General features: G+C 37.8%; 1 protein-coding gene across 4 annotated transcripts in view; it reads left to right on the top strand.

The window, feature by feature from the left end:
* TENM4 (teneurin transmembrane protein 4) overlaps positions 1-19,146 on the top strand; it is a 1,535,416-nt gene that overhangs the window by 830,973 nt on the left and 685,297 nt on the right. The window lies entirely within an intron of this gene.

Here is a 19,146-nt window from a genome sequence, read left to right as displayed (position 1 = left end):
TATTATTGTGTATTTATGCACATCTATCCCTTTCCTAAACAAATCTTCCTGCTTCCCTTAAAGGAAACACCTGAGAACAGCCACTCATTTTTCCCATCTTGTTCTCCAAGGATTCTTCACCTGTATCCATCATTAGAACCACAGTAAGAGCTCCCTGAACAGCACCATTCAATATTCTTTGGCTTAACAAAATGATGAACACATTACTATCTATTTGCCCAGATGTGGTGCACTGATCCTTGTTTTCTTCCTCTGTAACAGGAAACATGTTCATGGTACTAACACTAGGTACTCAAAATACCTTTTTCTTTATTTGCTATGAAACGACCCACCTTCACAACCAACTGCAAAACAAAAACAAAAACAAACCAAAAAACCCAAACAAATAAACAAACAAAAAACAAACAAAAACAAAAAAAACCCCCAAGACATTGTGGTCTTGTATATTCCTTTAAGATGTGATTAAAAACTCAACTACAACCTGCAAAAAATTCCCCCACCACAAAAACCCCCTCCAAATGGAGCTGCCAGAAGCTCCTGCACAGGAGTTCACACTTTTTTTCTGTCTCACACTTCAAGCTCCTGCATTCCCTCATTCACCCAGCCTTGTCATCCTTGGTAGACCTGGTTTCTCCTCTGTCACCTGGAGCAACCACTCAGCGTTCTGCTGTCTCGTGCATTCAGCAGCAGGCTTTAAATCTCTGTTTATGCCTCAGCTCTCTCTCTCCTGCTCCTCCTTGCTTATTTATGATTGAAGCATGTGATTGTATTATTTACAGTAAGTCTGTAAAATGCTTGTGGAAACATTTTCCTGGACAGAATATCTGAACTAAATAATTGCATTCTGAGTACTTCTCAGATTCCTTGTGGGAGATGAAAATAAGCATAAATATGCAATATACCATGTCTTCTTATTTCCTTACTTTTGTAATCTTAGACAGGAAAAAAAGAAGCCAAGTTTTATCTGACTGCAAAACCAAAGGTCACACACCTCTGAATATTAAATATGTTTTTGCATGGAACATTTCTGTTGTATTCAACAAGACACTCAAACCCGGTGCCCAAAGTTCATCATTAAATGGTACTATGATGATTTTTTGCCTTAGAGAATTGAGTCCAAAACAATGAGATGAATGGCAACATTTCTAAGTTAAACCTTATTGGTGAAATACCGTATTGTGGTTGTTAATAATAAGTCAGGCTACAAATTCACTCTTGAATATAGATGTGAACACCTTCATACATGTAATTTTAGAATCACAATATAAAGACAGCAATATTTACAGAAGGTCATTAGCTCCAGAGGAAAGTACCTACATGGAAACAAAAGGGAAGGGGAAATGTCAGAAGGAAAATGGCAAGGAAGTGATGAGCATGTGTCAATCAAATGAAGAGGAAGGACCGAAATGTTACTTCAAGTCATTATGAATAGCACAGCATGTGAAAGTATCTGTGTGGCATAAAGATTCCCTGTGAGATGCAGGACAACAGATTGCAATACCTTGAATCTTGCTGGCAATACCCATTAGGGAGGGAATCCAGCACAAGTTGTCCATCTAATTTACTGTATCTGAGTGAGATTAAATTCTATAGGGACATGATAGGGAATGCTAGGAGAGGATGGTTGCAAATGTACCACAGAGCATGTAAAAGGCAGGTTCAATCTCTGCAAACACTGCTTTCTTAATCTGTTAAAGTGGCGTTGGCACGTCAGCACGTTAAAGCAGGGGCAGAGAAGCACACTTTTTATCTTCATCTTTTTAAAAATTCAGTGGTCCTGGCACTGTCATTTCTTCCTGCAAATAAAAAAGCCCTCCCCAACTAATTTACTGTCCTTCTGTAGCATATGAGGCAGAGGGAGTTGTTGGCCCTTTCAAATGATAAAACCAGCCTTGCCAAAAATCCCTGTTGAGCTGCTGGTCAAAGTCTTTTGTTTTCAAAAAAAATGACAAGTGCAGCTGAGCCTTTTCCTCTATAAAAATGAGTTATCTTGCAAAATACCTCCCTTTTGTCATTATTCTCATATATAAAGTTAGATTTTTTTATAAATGAGTTTGCATATATTCTATCATGACTGCCTGTATTATTTCAAGGTGCAGTTATTAATGCAGAGCATAAAAAAAGCAAGGGTTTATTTTTATATCACAGAGAGCTTCTTCAGGAAAAACATATAAACCTGTTCTTGCAAATTTAGCCATTTCTTATAAAGAAGCCGTATTTCTAATATATCTGTTATCACTACCGAAATAAAAAAGATTTAAGTATGACTTATAATTTCCGGAGGTTAGTTTTACATTGGAAATATGAATATTCAGTGTCATCTACTTGGTTAGTAATAAAAATGGCATAATTATAAGTAAATACCCTCTATACTGTGTCCAGGAAACACAATAAAAAAACCAAAAAACAAACCACAAACTAATATTCTTAAAAGTGATTGCTGATTTGATCTACTGATTTGAATGTAACTTGGTATTGAAGTTCAAGAAAAATCTTTCAAAATCCTGAATGACCTTTTTTTAATGTAAAAAATAATAATCAGATAATGCCAGGCTTTATAAAGTATGTGTCCTCACTGTGGTCACTGAAATGAATTGCTATTAGAAATAAATAAAAAAGGCACATCAACTTTCCAGCTATAACTCTGTGTTAAACCAGTGTCTTTTGTAGCTAGGCATCACACATAGAAGAATAAATGCAACCCTCTCCCAACCTCAAAGAATACTGAAATGGTAAAAAAATACAATGGTATCACGTATCATTGGCTACTGAATATAGTAAAAAGAATCCACCTGTAATTTATTATTGCTCGTCCCCCCCATATGTACATACTAGACTTTGAGATGGCTGAACGTGACTTTAACCTCATTCCTGTTTGAAGGCACAGCCCTGTTGATACCCTAAAATCCTTTTGAGGGCGAGGAAAACAACAAAATACAGTGCTGAGGGTTGGTAATTCATATTTTGTTCCATGTTATTAGTCAAAGGCTAGGAAAAAAAGGGAATTTGAATGCTTTCATGATTCCTCTAAACTGAACACGAACAACATTTCTTATTACAATGATATAAGCTGGACTGTCAAATTTTGGAGCACGCTTTTCTTAATTTTTTTTCCAATCATAGTGAAGAATTTATTTTACATAGATTTTTTTATATTATATAAATGCCCACTTACCATCACTCTGAACCAAGTTTCCCTGTCCCAAAAAGAGTAATTTTGCAGGAATTTTGTCTAAGTGATTTGCCTATTTGTCATTGCAGATCTGAGCCCTAAAATAACAAATAAAAATGAGCAAATGGAATATGAGTTGAAAGAGACATTAAAAAGTAGGTTGTAATGCCTGCTATACTTACAGCTATGTGAAAATAATCTTACACACCTGCTAGTCATTTTCTACAAGTATCATCATGGAAAGATCCTAAATTTCTAAAAACACCTGAATTAATAAAGCTTCATACATCAAATGGTCGGATATTTTGATCTTATCATCGGTGTTGGTGAAGAAACGCAGGTTCCAGAAGTGAAGGAAGCCAACAAATAATGAGTTGGAGTAACAGTCCTAAGTCACCTGCCCAAAATCTTTCTTCAAGGCACAAGATCAAATAACCTAATAGCACATGGTACACTATGATACCTTTCCACAGCTGTCAACAATGTCCCATTTTTGCAGGATGGGCTTTTAGCTGCAGTCGCTGTGGAGTGCATTTGCCATGAGGGCATCTGTCACTCTGAAGTCTCACTGATGCCTCTGTCATGACAAGATACTAGATTGGTGTTAATAATGAGGCAAAGGCAGCAACTGAAGGAAAAGAGGAGGCCACATCAATCATATACGTAGGTAACCATAGAATACCAATGGATGCAAAACCACTCTCAAATTCTCCCCCATGTACTCTATGCAGTAAAATGAAGTTCCCTACCTATCCACCTGTAATGATCAGACTAAAACACCTCTTTTCTATGGTGCATTCAGTGTCTCTTGTAAGTCTTTCCACACAGTTGGATTAAGATGGACTCATGTTATGCTTCAGTGATATATTATTCTGCACAAATATTTCAATAAAATAAAAGCTGACACTAATAGAAATTCTGGTAGTCACTGACAAGCACCTGCAACACATCAAAAGGAGATAAAACATGAAATCAGCATGCACCTCAAATGCTTAGGAAGATATGCAAATGTCAGAGAAGCTACAATCAGAGCCATTGCAAAATCACAAGCAGCAGGATGAAAGAACAGGGTTTGTAATCTAGTCATCATGCAATGATTTTCTTCCTGCTGCAAAGCTTGCTAATTACAAATCTATCAATTATGATGCTTGAAAAGCCCTACCTCCTACTCAATGAACATTTTTAGAGGCCAAATGCCACTCTTATCTCCTAGAAGGATAAAGAAAATCTTTGTTGTAGTTTGCAGGTTTAATACCACTCATCTTTTTTGGTATACTGATAGGATAAGGGGGAAATGATAGGACAAAGGTTAATGTCTTCAAACTGTGAGAGGGCAGGTTCAGATTAGATATTACAAAGAAAATCTTTACTATGAGGGTGGTGAGGCACTGGCACAGGTTGCCCAGAGAAGCTGTGGATGCCCCACCCCTGGAAGTGTTCAAGGTCAGGTTGGATGGGGCTCTGAGCAACCTGGTCTGGTGGAAAGTGACCCTGCCCATGGCAGGGGATTGGCACTAGAGTGTCTTTAAATATCTTCTAGTGCCAGCCAAACTCAAACCATTCTATGGCTCTGTGACAGGGAAAGGGTGTTCCCTCAGTACAGGACTTGGACCTGCGTGTACTCTTTGCACTCCCATGAGCTCTCTATATAGATTTAATCTAGTTTCATAATCTCCCTGGGAGAGCTCCTGAGCCTGGAGAGATTAATGGCAACCTCACTGTTTTAGTTCCCGGGCTGAGGTATGGAGATGGCACACAAGGGTATTGTAAAATGAAATTTGGGCTACACACGTACCTTAATTAAAAGATGCAGAACTCCACTGCAGAAATTGCTGCATTTAGTCATAAGTGAAAATATTCTTGTATATGTTGCACAGCTCATAAAGTGTTTTGGGACTTGGGAAGTAAAAGTTTGCATAAATCAATGTATTTTTATTGTGTGATACAGCCAAAATTACATACTTGCACTCAAAGTCTGGAAGGAGGGAAACATTTTGTAGGGATATTTCTTAATTATTTTATTAAGGCAGTGCTTGCTTGCTTGCTTGTAGCATTGTCTAAGGGATGCTTGACAAAGCAGATCACTATTTTATTTCCCTTTGTTGAGAACCCTATCATCACTTGAGCATCCTTAGATCCAGCAAGCAGATGTGCACTTCCCACAAGCTGACATGGGGGTTTGACAGATTTTAGTAAACATCCATTCAGTATGTGCATGGGAACCTTTCTATAGATGGATGAAGAAAATGGGTAATGCCTATTCAAAAGGGACAGGAAATAGCAATTCTGCAAAGCACTGTTGAGACCCCTTGATTATTCCTCCAGCAAGCGTACAGTTTTCAGCAGGATTTTACTAATGAGTCTATGGCTAATTATTGTCTGTGGTAAAATAATTTGGTTTATTTGTAACACTGAGGTCAGGAAGAGTTCCCTATGTGTACAGTCCTTCTGAGTGAACTTTGTATTAAAGAGGAAAAGGGAATACTTTAAAATATGTACTTAAGTAACTTAGTGTCAGCCACTTTGCATTCAAGTGTTAACTGCTGAACAATTTTTCCCTTGACTTGATTTTACCTATGCTCTAGAACGAACCTGTAAAAGGGCTTATTCAGTATTTAATGGATTTTTTTGTTTCCTTTTTAAATTACTTCGACTTGGCCAACCAGCATTAGATTTTGCTGAGGTATAGCAAACATAAACTCTCTCACTTCCTCTGAGAAGCCCTCCCCAGTGTTTTTGCGTGTGTTTTTGTGTGCGTAAGTAACTCGGAGGAAAAAAGCCAAAACTGTAGTTTCTCCTTCACATACACAACACCCTTCTCCTCAGCTGTCCTCTTCTTTTGACATATTGCTGGGAAAATTCCAAGGAGGCTTGTTTTCTTGTTTTACGTTTAAGTAGGATTTTCAGCCAAAGACTTCACGGCACTTACATGTAAGGCGTGTAAGAGGATGGTGCCTCGTTTCTTAAATAACAAATAAACCAAGGTGAAATGCACTGAAGTACACTTTCACAAGAAAATGTAGTAAGTCAGAGATGGAAGATGGGGATAGCAGAGCATGTTTCCTCTCCTAACTGTAATTAGTAATGGAAGAAATGTCATTTCTGACAGAAGAAGATCGATTTAAATCCTTTGATTTTTATCATTGCAGGCTTGGGAGGAAGAAGGCTAATTATCTTCCCAAATTAATAAAAACCTAACATCTGAAGTATACTCTTTCTTTGCCATGTGCTACAAGTATATTCTCATTTAATAACTTCTGAAGTCCTTGGCAGCTCTTTCCTAGATTTCAGTCAGATCAGGCATTTGCTATCAATGAGAGGATTTACAATTAATGTCTAGTGTGGATAAAGTAGGACATCCATAATTACTCCTTCTTGTTACAAGTCATTTGCTGTTTTAACCTTTTGATTTAAGGGTGCTGAAGAATGCAGGCTGGTCCTCAAAAATCAATCCTGACTTAGAATTTCATAATCCATTTCTACTGTAGGAGGGATTTGCCTGAAACCATATGAAGCTGTTTCAAAGAAAAACGAATATGACCCTTTCTTGCAAATTTAATTTTGCTTTTGTCTAAAGCAAGAGAAATAAAATTTTTAGGGGTTGGGTTGTGGCTCTGGGTTTTTTCCTGTAAACTATTTTTCACAAAAAGGAAAAGAGGCTGAGTGCTGAAAGCACCATGCCCTGCTCTGTACCTGACCAAAGCATAATAGAAACCATTCAGTTTGCATCACATAGCCCATGATGAAGAAAGGTATCTTTTGTGGCAGCATGAACTACAGGATAGGATATCAAATAAAACTTCCTATTAAAATTACTAGCCAGCAGTACCTTAATGCCTAAACCAGAAATTAAATCAACCCCAAACAAGTTTCCTAATAAGAAACACCATTGTTTTCCCACTCTAAATCCTGTTAATGGATCCTCAATATTTTGACTGAATGCAGAATTTTCAACCTACTCATCATGCGAAAGCCAAAAGGAAAAGTAGATCCTTTTACATGACCAAAGTAAAATCTCATTTAGTTTCTCCTAATTATAATACTTTGGACAACAGCCATACTCCAGAATTTCTCTTTCATCTGGGATGAATTGGTCGCTAGTCAGCAAATGTATTAAACTGCTTTGTTCTTTTTATATGTAAATCTATACTTGGAAAATCATCAACTAATTTTAGTCTGTTTGGGTTGACATGATCCCTGTGCCAAAAGTTATATTTGCATTCTAGTTTGGCTTCCTCTTGTCTATCAGAAAACTGACATACAAATATCAGTTTTATAAATATATATATATAAAATATACACACACATATATATAATATATATATGAGTGTTTCTATTTTAAACATATATGTGTATGCTGAACTCAAAGCTGATTAGTTTTCTCTAGGGTATAGAGATTCCCACTACACATAATTCATGGACAAAATACTTTAAAATGGGCGTTTCACTAATAGCTCTCTAATCTCACGATGTCAGCATTAAAGCATTCCATTGTTTATAGCTGTGTCCATGGAATCAACAATCCTATTTAGCTTCACTTCCTGTTAAAGGTAACTATAAACTTCTCTGAATATGGAAATTCTGCATTGTATTAACTAGAGGAGAACCTAGATTTAGCTCAAATACATAAATCCTGGAAAAACTGTTGCAAGCGAAGTCCTTTGTTCTTTGGTAGCATGCAATAAACAAACACAAAACCCCTCTACTTACCACCTCAAAATTTTGTGGTCTATCTTTAGAATTTTAGAAATATTTTAGTCACCATCAGCTCTCTGTATCTCATTGTTTTAATGAATATTTCTATCAAACGAGGGTTTTATCATTCAATTATTTATTTATATCAAAATCATCAAATCTTATCTCAATTCATCTTCTCTAAAGAGATTGCAAAGACTATAATTAATAAATAGAAGTAAAACAAAACAGTTACAGGATTTTGGAACTGAACTTTATTCATTATCCGTAGTATTTATGTCCTTTTTAAAAAAGAAATCTCTCTGAGAATTCATATCAAATGTTCATAGTGTTTCTTAGTTGCTTATCAGCTCTATAGTCATTCTTAATTCCAAAACCCAAAACCCCAACTGGAAAAGGATGCCTGTTTTGTTGGGTGTTTTAAAATACTATTCTCACTTGCATTTTTCCTCTCAATAGTCAGTCTTTTTGAGTGATTTGGTGAAGAACTGACTGCTGAAGGAGTGGCTGGTGTCATTACAGAAAACTGTTGAGTATTTTGAGAGTCATAGCAAAAATAGAGGGAAGAGCTTGACTAGCCTGGTTAGTTATGCTGGGTTTTTCATTTAATGGGTTTTGGTTTGCTTTTTAGTCTCAAACACATCATTTGCAGAATTCTTTGGTAAAACGTGGTGTTTTAAAGACACAATGCTGAGAATAATGGTTTCAATGAAACGTAAACTCAACTGACGACCACATTTCAGATATAATTACAAACTGATATCTCAGCTGCACTTCTTCTGAAAGCTGACAGATCTTTTTAATTTCACGAAATCCAGGTCAGCCTACGAAAATACAGCCAGAATGCAGAATTCTACATGGATTTGACATGAAGCCAGACAAAACAAAGGCTTTGACAAGCTTTCTTATTTTCTATTTCAAAACTAAAACAAAACAGAGGGGAAAGATCATCCACCCATGCAGATTAAAACCCTGAAAAATATTCAGTGTACTCCTCAAACCAAAAATTTCTAAACTGTCTAAAACCAACACCCTGGAGATGATTGATTCCATGTAATGAACCCAAATAGTGAAATAAAATAATCAACCCCCCAAAAAATCTCCACTATCACTTAAAACATCATTTTCAAACTTTAATGTGTTTTGTCAGGTAGTGCACAATGTCTTCATTGCCACAAGCAGAGAATTGCACAGCTTCCTACTAAATAAATTCATTAGTAGGGGTAGTCAGCACCTACAGGATACAGATTTCTCAATTTCAGTCTTCCAATTACATATAAAAATTTACTCTACACTCACAGAGTCTCATTCTATCACTGGAAACTCAAGATGCTGCCACAACAGATCACGGAATGCTTGAGGTCAATAGGGACCACTAGAGGTTGTTTTGTCTAGTCCTTGAAATGAAACATACTTGAGGTGTTGCAATACTCTTTCAGGAATATAAACAAATATTTTTGTTGAATTCCATATAGTGACTGGATAACCTTTAAATAAACCCATTTGATTACTAGCTTTTGTAGTTTCCTCCCTTTACCTTGTAACTCACAGCGTCTGTAACAAAGAATTATATTTGCAACATGCAGCATGGAATTTTGTCCTGCAATCTGAAGTAGATTTACCTGGTCCTATTTAATAAAATAAAGGATAGCACACTGAAATCAGGTGTAGACCCAGGCATTTACTGCAGTTAATTGACTCCCTTTGCAGATAATTGACTCCCTTGTTTTCTCTTTTGAGGGCAGCCAAAGGACATCACAGGAGAGGAGACAAGGAGAAAAAAAAGCAAATAATAATATGTTTCCCTTCAGCATTTTAGTGCTCTTTGTACATTTTTTAGAAGATGGTTCATGTATATATACTGTAATATATACACATATTGGGTGGCTGGCCCGTGAATAGGAGCAGTGAATTGCATTCTGTGTGCTCCAGATACACGAGACAGGGAGAGAGATTCATTGATTGAGTCTCTGTATTTTAAGTGTTACTATATTTACTAGATAACAAATTAGAGATTTGTTAGACAGCAGGCTAAGTAGCTGTCTGTGAACCATATTTATTATGCATGGCTCTTCCAGAGTCATCAGAAGTTGAAAAGAAAGGCTCACTAGAATGTGAAGGGGAATTCAGCTTGGGGACCACAGTGATGTGTCTAAGCAACAGTCAGAATTAATAACAGTCCCCAGGTTACAATCCTGGGGCTTAAATATGAACTTTTCAGAGATGTTTGCAAACACTAGTATTGCTATACAAATGGATAGAGCACAGCACAGAAAGTCTTAACAAACTTCCCACTGGTATCTTCTACATCAATGCTATTGGAAACATCAGAGAGCGCAGTAAATCTGATTTCCATTCCTTTTACTTGCCTGGTAGATAGTACATTATATCGACTGTGTCCTGAATGGAACATAATGGTGTCTAGATGCAAAACTGTAGACCATTTCATTTCCTTCCCTTTCCATTTTGATATAAAAGGGACTTTCATATCCTGTCTTGAGGAGTTTTGGGGTTCTGCTCACATTGGTGATGCTCAGCTCCAAAGATGGCAGCTAGTGACACGCCAAAAATAATGCTGCTATAAATATTAGGAAGAAGTAGGAAAAGATACTGTGAGTCCTGAAGTTTAAGCAATTCAAGCAAAACAACAGGTCACAGTGGGCAGGAGAACATATTAGTCATGCTTTACTCTAGCTGGTTTTTCCTAACCAGAAGTCATCAAGTATCTGATTTAATGGATCACTTGGAGGCTACATTATCTGATATTATAACTGACTGAAAGTTTTATATGGACAGTTCTGAACACTGACCGTGCTCATCTAATAAATGAAGCTTTTGTATTTAGTAAGAGGCACATCAAATACTAGGACTTTATCTTATTGCTATCTTATAAGGAATAATAAATACAAGAAAAATTAGAAAACTGTGATGGTTCCTTTCACTGTTCTCTGACCCACACTAATTCTAATTTTAAAAATCTTCATTGCATACCAAATTATGAATGTTTCTATGAGGTTAGAAAAAAGGTCCCTGCTTCTCAGCATCCTGGCTCTGAGAGTGGCCTGGAGCAGATGCCTGAGGAAGAGTAAAGGAAAGCAAGCTGATACTCTTTCTAGGACATTCTGCCAGGCTCCAGCTCTTCATGGGAGATTTTATTTCCCTCTGGATGATTTTGTCAGATCTGGAAGCTAAAATTGCTAATTCATGTGTCAAATGGGGATTCTGAAATTGAAGGAAAATCTATCTGGAATCTCTATAGAAGCCTCGGCAATGCTGTTTCTCCAGTAAAAGCAACCAATTTCTATTGAAATCAATTTGATTTATCTATGATTCTCTGAAGGCAATATATGCCCCTGTGATATTTCTCATCAATATATAAAAGTAGGTGCTTTCCCAGAAAAACGACTTCTTTATTTCCCTGGATTCATAGAATCACTAAGTGTGGAGAAGACCTCTAAGATCATCAAGTCCAATTGCAAACTGCCAAGGCCAGCAGTAAACCAGGACAATCTGCACATCTTTTGAATACCTGGGATGGTGACTGCAGTACTTCCCTAGGCAGCCTCTTCTAATGTTTCTGATATGAGTCATTGGCCTTCTGGGCCACCTGGGCTTACTGCTGGCTCATTTTCAGCAGTTTTCAAAGAGCTCTCCCAAGTCCTTTTTTACCAGGCAGCTCTCCAGCCACTGGGTCCCCAGCCTGTAACATTTCCTGGGTTTCTTGTGACCCAAGTGTTGTGACCCAAGTGCAGAAACCAGAACTCATACATATTGAACCACACACCCATCACTCCAGCCTGTCCAGATCCCTCTGCAGAGCCCTCCTGCCCTCCAGCAGATCAACACTCCCACCCAGCTTGGTGTCATCTGCAAACTTACTGGGGGTGACTTCATTTCCCTCATCCAGATCACTGACAAAGATATTAAACAGCACTGGACCAAACACTGAGCCCTGGGGAGCCCCACTAGGGACCGGCTGTTAATTGGATTCAACTCCATTCACGACTATTCTCAGGAGCTGATCATTCAGCCATTTTTTTACCCAGCAAAGAGTTAATCTTTCCCAGCCCTGAGCAGCCAGTCTTTCCCTGGGAATGCTGTGGGAATGGTGTCAGGGGCTTTACTAAAGTCCAGACAGACAACATCTACAGCCTTTCCTTCATCTTCTACGTGGGTGTTGTGGTTTAACCCCAGCCTGTCACTAAGTCCAACACAGCTGCTCACTCACTCCCTCACCAGTAGGACTGGGGAGAGAATTAAGAGGGTAAAAGCTGGAGAACTCATGGGTTCATAAACACAGTTTAATAGGGAAAGCAAAAGCTGTGCACACAGGCAAAGTAAAACAAGGAAATAATTCACTGTTTCCCATGGGCAGGCAGGTGCTCAGCCATCTCCGGGAGAGCAGGGTCCCATCAGGAGAGCAGGGTCACATCACAAGTAACAGTGACTTGGAAAGACAAACACCATCAATCCAAACATGTCCCCTTCCTCCTCCTTCCCCCCACTTTATATACTGAGAATGATTTCATATGGAGTGGAATATCCCTTTGGTCAGTTTGGGTCACCCATCCCAGCTGTGTTTCCTCCCGAAGTCCATGCACCCCTGTGCCCTCGCCAGTGGGGCAGAACAAAAAGTAGCAAAGGCCTTGGCTCTGTGCAAGCACTGCTCAAAAACGACAAAAACATCTCTATATCATCAACTCTGTGTTCAGCACAAATCCAAAGTATAGCACCATACCAGTCACTATGAAAAAAACTAGCCCTAGCCCAGCCAAAACCAGCACATCCCACCTCTTATTCTGTACCATGTACATTATGCCCAGGTCTCACACTATTCAATATAACTTCATTAACCATATCTCCCATTCCCATTCTTTGCTTTAACGCACAGATATTGTTCCCTTATTCTATGGACTACCCCTGGAAAATGTCCATGAAATGTCCACAAAATGTCTGTTGAACTGGTTTATGCTTTTCCGGAACACTGTTATATTAAAAACCTTTCCAGTGGCATCTGTGGGATTAATAAAATCTGTCGTTTGCAAAGATCTTGCTTTCATCACAGGTGATAAAATATATAGAATTTTCTAGCATGCATCTATTGCATTTAGCTCAAGGTACAGAGGACATTTTTTAAATAAAGCTTAAATGAAAGAATTACTTCAGCCGTCAATGAAATGTGCTTTTAGGGGTGAAACACAACAGCTGTTTAACATCACAAAGCAATATCATTGAATAATTTAGTTCACAAATTTGAGAAGAAAGGAATATTTATTCATGGGAAACTCCAGATGGAAGTTGGGAAGGCAGATTGTCATTCTAAGACGGTGTTACAATTTTAACAAAAAAAAAAACCTCCAGTAATTCCTGCAATACTTTACTCTTTCACAATGTTCTGTGAAATGCTAGATAGCAACAAGATTTTGCCCATTAAAAACATATCACTATAACTCTGCCATTATAAGACTAAGCATTACTGTCTCCTTTTAACAAGACTCAGAAGAGTGCCACAATTTATATCAGAGGACATGGGGATATGAGATTAAATACAATGGATCAGATCATTAATCTGTTTAAGGCAATTTTTCTTCTGCATCATTAGCTAGTATCAATGTTTTCATAGCTAAACATTAAAAGTATCAGCAATATATAATCTGCAAACATGGAATAAACTATTAATCTAATTTAATCCTAATTCTCATCAGTTAGTTATTGGCTTAAATTTAGTGTATATCAGTTTTTTAGCCTAAATCTCTCTAATGCCACTGTTAATAGCAAAATATTACAGGAATGCGAATTTTGCAGCTATTGAGCATATTCTACATAATCTTTTCTTTTTTTTATATTACTGATGACCTTGTAGATATGTGCAGCATGGGCTGAAGAGAACTTCAGTAGGCAATTTCCTTGCATGCAGAATATGATCCTAGTAGGGTATGCTTCAGTTTGATAAGCCTAAAATGAACCTTTATTGTGTCTGAAATTTGAATTGAAACATGCTCTGGAAAGTTTGATCGTATATTGAGTGATCAGTTAATGAGACCAGTTTTAGACCCCTAAGATCTTCAGCTGGTCATATCCAATTTTGCTGTTCTGACAAGAAAGTGCATCTTTTAAATTCCCAAACTTGTAGTAACAAAGTCAATCACCAGAAAGTTATTTAAATAGAAGTCTTAAAAGCCTTGAGGCATAAAAAGTTATTGTACCTTATGGATACTTATAAGAGATGACAGTAGCAAAAGAGCTGTAAATCAGACAAAGAAAAAGAAAATTTTAGAAAAAAACGACATGTAAATTTTCTGAAGTATGGACCAAAGAAATCCCCAGAAAATTTTAAAGAACTTTAAGTATGTATGGGTAAGGAAAGGGAAGTGAAGAGAGAAAGAAGTTCAAAGTCCAGGAAAGATGAAACAAAAATGGAAATGTAACCTGTATATTTGGAAAAGAGCACTTAAGGATGTATTATAGGAATTCTTGTTCTATTTTGAAATCCTAACTTTGAAATCTGACTTTTGAAACTGGTCCTTACAAAATGCGCTTGAGATCTTTTCTGTTATGCAGTGTTACACCTCAATAAAGTGAATTGATTTGGGATCCTCTGAGTTCCTTGAGCTCCTCCCTTCTTTAACATTGTTTTGAGGTATGCTGGGCTTTTGGGTCCTTCCAATTCAACCTGTTATAAGTGCAGTTTGGAACTTCTGAGGGACTTGGTAAAATCAGAGATCCAAAGTGATATTAAAGCATATTTTCAGGAGAAGGGTCCCTCAATAAATAATAAAAGCAAATTTAGATTTTGAGGACAGCTATCATGCAATGGTAAGTATTATTTTCTGTTATTTTCTGCTACATTAGCAGAGAGGGTAACTTGTGACACAGATTGTTTTGACATGATATAACAGTTCCTGGAAGGTACTTCATACCCCAAAGAGCTTACAGTCCAAGGTATGCAGCTACCAGTGAACACAACAGCTGGGGAAGCAGAAGATAGTAGTGAAATCATAATCAGTGAGATAAACTGATGAGTCATAGCTCACCAGCTCATAATCCAAAATATAAGATGTTATCTAACACTGTCACTATGAGACAATTCATCATTGTGCTTGAAGTTTTGCAAGTATGGACAATTGTGGGTTGTGGGAATTTTCATCTACTTCTATTGTTGAGTGAAATTTTAGCAAATAAAAAGAAAAAAAAAAGAAAAAAACCCCAAAACATCTCTCTTAAGACATAGCAGCGATAGGAGAAACCTATGGTGGTTGGAGCCCAGACCAGCTTATCTTTAAAGGACTGCAGCTATCACTTGGCTTTATCATCAGAACAGAGCGTGGCACACTCTTACCAAGTAATTGCAAGAGGTGAGCTGATGTATTCTGCACTCTTTTGGAGCTTCTAAGAGCTTCCCCAGACAGATCACAGCAGTTGCTTGTGGACTACTACTAACAAGTTATAAAATGTGAAAAATATCCATATGCCAGTAGAGGTGTTATTGCTCCATGGATATCTAGGAAAGATCAAAGCAAATCTTTTCTATAGGAAACCTAATACAGCTGCCAAGGAGGTGTATCCTGTACCACAAACTCCTAAACTGCCAAATACACACATTATAAAATTATAGAATGGTTTGGGTTGGAAAGAACCTTAAAGAACTCCTAGTTCCTATCCCATGGGCAGGGACACCCAGACTCCTGGTAATTGGCAAAGCTGTGAAAGAGGACCCAGAGGTGCTGCTCAGGAGGGTGCTGAAACTGTCAGAGGTGATGAGATGCCACTGGAAATGGTCCAATTCCCCAGCATTTTTGTGATATGATAACTGCAGGAGCTTGAACTGAAACTGTCTAGAAATATGCTAACTGGCAGAAATACACTAAATTTTTAGGTTGTAAACATTGGCTGCTAGGAATCACTTGCTACCGTAAATGCAATTCAAAAGGTTTTGTTTTTCCAAATTGAGTTTGCTGGCATCTAAGTCAGCTATTGACTATGAAAATGTGCTTCAGAAGTGAAAAGGATGCGTCATACGCTATGTAAATATGAAATATTTTCAAAGGATTTAAAAAAGAGTGTGAGCATACTTAAATAAACCTCATAAAGAAGAAGCTGAACAGTCAGTATTGCAGTTTTTTCATTGGGCTCTGATAAGAGATTGGATTATAGATGGAATACAATCACTTAGAAACTGCTACAAGAGACTGAGTTAATTTTTCAAGAAAAAGAGGTGACTCAGTTCAGAATGAAGCATATGGAGGTTATTGGTGATAATAGAATAAATGTACAAGAGAATCCATAATGCTGAGAGCAGGAAATCATGGAAAATATAGAGAAAAACAATATAGAGACCACCACAAATTAAGAAAATATCAGATATATTGGAAAATGGAACAGGCTACAATAGATTTTGCCACTTTTCAAAAGTTTCAAGCCATCATTTCACCATCATTGTATTTGGCTGTGGATAGCACAGTGTTAAGGTAGTGCTCTGTAAGGAGGCAGAGACAGCTGTGATACAATTTGGATCAACTACCAGAAATGAAATGGCACATTTAAAACTTCTAAGACTTTTAAGATGCTAATACAGAAGCCATTCTGTTGATAGAAGCACTCTGGAATCTTCTGTAGAAGAACTACAGATATTAGAAGGGTAAACAGGCTAAATGTGAGGGGACCCTTATACTCCTTAAAGGAATTTCTGTCTCATCTGTACATGTAAATAAAAATAGAAAAGATTCAATGTGTAGGACTAGTAGAGAGCAAAATTATTTTGGGCTGAAAGTGCATCTTACTGATGTTCTTGATAAAACTACATTTGTTGAAGATGAGAATTGAGAAGAGTTTTAAAAGGTGTATTGCTGGAATAGATAGGCTGTTAGCATGATATTCATAGCTATAACAGCTTATAACATCTTCATGCAGTGTGAAGAGCATATATAAAAGGAAGAGTTAAAAGGGGAGATTGATAGGCTTATTTGCAAAAAGAATTGCAGCACAAGGCTGAAAAGCTGCACCTGTTATTTCAGAGGGAGGGAGAAAAACCTGTGCCTAACTAAAATAATTAAATTAATATTAAAAATATTACACCTGCATCTGAGGTGTTATGTTTAGGAGGACTCTTGGTCCTTGCTCTTAGTAAAAAAATTCCATGTCTGTAAAACTTCAAGAATCTCTATGGGACACATACTTTTGCCAAGACAACATTTGTGTTTTCTGAGGTTCTCAAGATATTTTTCTTGATGACATTTGATCTTCTGAAAGATTTCACTTTATCACCCAGGGCTCCAAGGCTCTTTGGTATGACTCAGACAAAAGAAAAGAAAGCATAGGCAACATATCTTCATATATTTATGGTCATCACTTCTACAACTGCCCTACAGACAAACAGGAAGCACACAGTCCTTGAAGTCCATTATAACAGACATTCACAGATAATCTGGACTTTTTTGGTCACCATTCTAGTGGGTTTATCTATTCATCACACTGAATACAGCCTTAGATTTTGACACGAGTCCAAAATTGATGATACATCAGCCTTTAAGTACTGACATGATACAAAACTGAGCTGCCTATGAATACCTTTAAAAATAATCTTCTCAGGATGAACAGCCTATTTCCTTTATTACAGAAAGTCTTAAAACCTGTGTGTCAATAGCAAGAAACGAAAAAGGAGTCCTTGACCTTATCTTATGGGAGTAAATATGCTCTCAAGTCTTGCTAAACAGCCTGGAAGCACAGGCTGTATTATAATATAGACCCTGACAGAGCAGGAGAAAGTGATAATGAGGAGAAAAGGAATCCTAAATTTGCTTACAGAAGAAAAAAGTCATTCTCAACTAATTGTCCCAAGCAATTGAACCCAGAAGTTCCCACAGCAAAGCACAAGACTGAAGTGTAATTCTGCTAGATGTGATAGACTTCACAAAGTTACACCTCCCAGCAAGAAAAGTCAGCAGGCAGCATTCTGTGCAGTGTGACCTGTAGGTCACATTCTGTTGGAACAGTCCTGTCACTGCGTGGCTTCATCCTCTCAGCTTGTCCATTCTGCAGCAGGTTAGAAGCTGCTGGAGATCTGCACTAGTGCCGTTCACTGTGCATTGAGATAGAAAGAATTAGGATCCAGAGACTCTGCTTTGAACTGACTTAGCTATTTGGTGAAAAGCTGGAGGAGAGACTGGATGAAACTACATTTTGCTGCTTTCCAACTGAAGCACCTAAAGAATGAGGCCAGCTGGGGCTCTCAGAGTGTGACTCAGAGCAGTTCCTGAATAGAGCTCCCAATTCCTCTGCCCCATGAAGTCAGCTTTCACCTGCAGGAAAGCAGCTGGGTGGGCATGTGGTGGCCAGGAACAAAATTCCAGCTCCTGACAGCTTGATTGCGAGAAAGTGTGGTGTCTCCCACATGGGCTTTGAACTACTGGGCAGCCAGCCCATGACCAACACCTCCCATTCCTCATGTGATGTGTAAAGGCAACCATTACTACAGTAACTATCCAAACAGATGATGAGGGAGCTTTACATGAGCAGAGAAAGAAAATGGATGAAGGAATAGTGCAGCAAAAACTTCCTGTGGTGTTCACCTCTTGTACTCCTTGCTTATTCTCTCCTCAGCTACATTTCAAGCAACCTTGACTTAGTGTAGAGAATATCATCCCATGAGGCAGTGCTGAGACACAGCTATTCAGGAGACTGAGCCCTGCAAAAAGATTTTACATCACAGTAAGGTAGGAACTGTCGGAAACAACCACACATAGATTGCACTGCACAAGGCTAGATTATCTTTTATTCCCAAGTCATAGGAATTGTCTTTCCCTAATTCAGAATCATTTTTCAGCCTTATATTCTGGGTTTTAGTCACCTTTATCACACATGGTCCATTGCTGTTTTAATTAACTCCATTCACTACCTTAACCAGATGAGATATCTATTTTGGATCAATAGCAAAGCTAAGGTTGTTCACCTACCACATCTATCTTAGCATTAAACTAGTCATCCAGTTTTTAAAGGTTGTGTGACTAGGAAAAAAATACTATTTCAACCAGTAAGGTATAAAAAAGTCTGTAGACCACAGAGCTCAATACAGTAAATCAAGCCCACAAACCCTAAGGAACCTGATATGTTTGATCCAAAAGGAGCAACTTGAGGATTGATGCTTCCATTCTGTCCATAGGACAACTATTTTCCCAGAATTTTGCTGAAAAGATTAAAAGAAAGTGGGGAAATGTAAAGTAAAATCTCAGTGTTGTCAGTTCTTCAAGTGCTCATGTTAGGAATCTGTTCATCCGTTTTTC

Source organism: Sturnus vulgaris, chromosome 2 (assembly GCF_052056855.1).
Source record: "Sturnus vulgaris isolate bStuVul1 chromosome 2, bStuVul1.hap1, whole genome shotgun sequence".
Taxonomy (NCBI): domain Eukaryota; kingdom Metazoa; phylum Chordata; class Aves; order Passeriformes; family Sturnidae; genus Sturnus; species Sturnus vulgaris.
Note: the sequence above shows the minus strand (reverse complement) of the source record. Positions and strands in the feature narration are given on the sequence as shown.